Raw genomic sequence first — 662 nt, forward strand, 5'->3', positions numbered from 1 at the left:
TGATAACATATCACTTCACCCTGCACTAGTACTAGTATGTATGAGCCTTTAGTGTTGAAGTGTCATGGTGTAAGAGGTATGGCATTGCACATGCTCAGTTGCCCTCTAGGCCGCACATGAAGCCTGTGTGCTGCATGGCAGCCAATTCCAGCAGTCCAAATATTATTAAATTAAATTTCAGAATGGTAGACCATACACGGAATGTCTATGTTCACAGGCTTCATGTGCGGCCTAGAGGGCAACTGAGCATGTGCAACACCATACCTCTTACACCATGGTGTGATGTATGCCATGCTTTTTGTTACTGCTTAATGTAAATCGCTCTGGATTAAGAGCGTCTGCTAAATGCCTAAATTGTAAATTGTATGGTGTGAGGTGTCCTTTGGGAAACCGGGCCAGTGCCTTTGTTTGCAGAAATATCTTGCATGTCTAAGGAGGTCAGGGGTAGCTGGTCAATGAACAAGTCAATGCAAAGCACTTTGGGGCAACAGCAAAGACACTACATGACAATCCATTGCAATTCAGTCAATGCACACTATTATTATTCACAGTGTGCGCTAGTCTATAGAGTAGACCAATGAGATAGAAGACCATTTATATAAACAATTTATCTACAGCATCTCTAACAATTAGCCTACTGTATGTGTCTATATGTACAGTAC

Source organism: Protomyctophum bolini, assembly GCF_963924005.1.
Source record: "Protomyctophum bolini genome assembly, chromosome: 8".
NCBI classification, from domain to species: Eukaryota; Metazoa; Chordata; class Actinopteri; order Myctophiformes; family Myctophidae; genus Protomyctophum; species Protomyctophum bolini.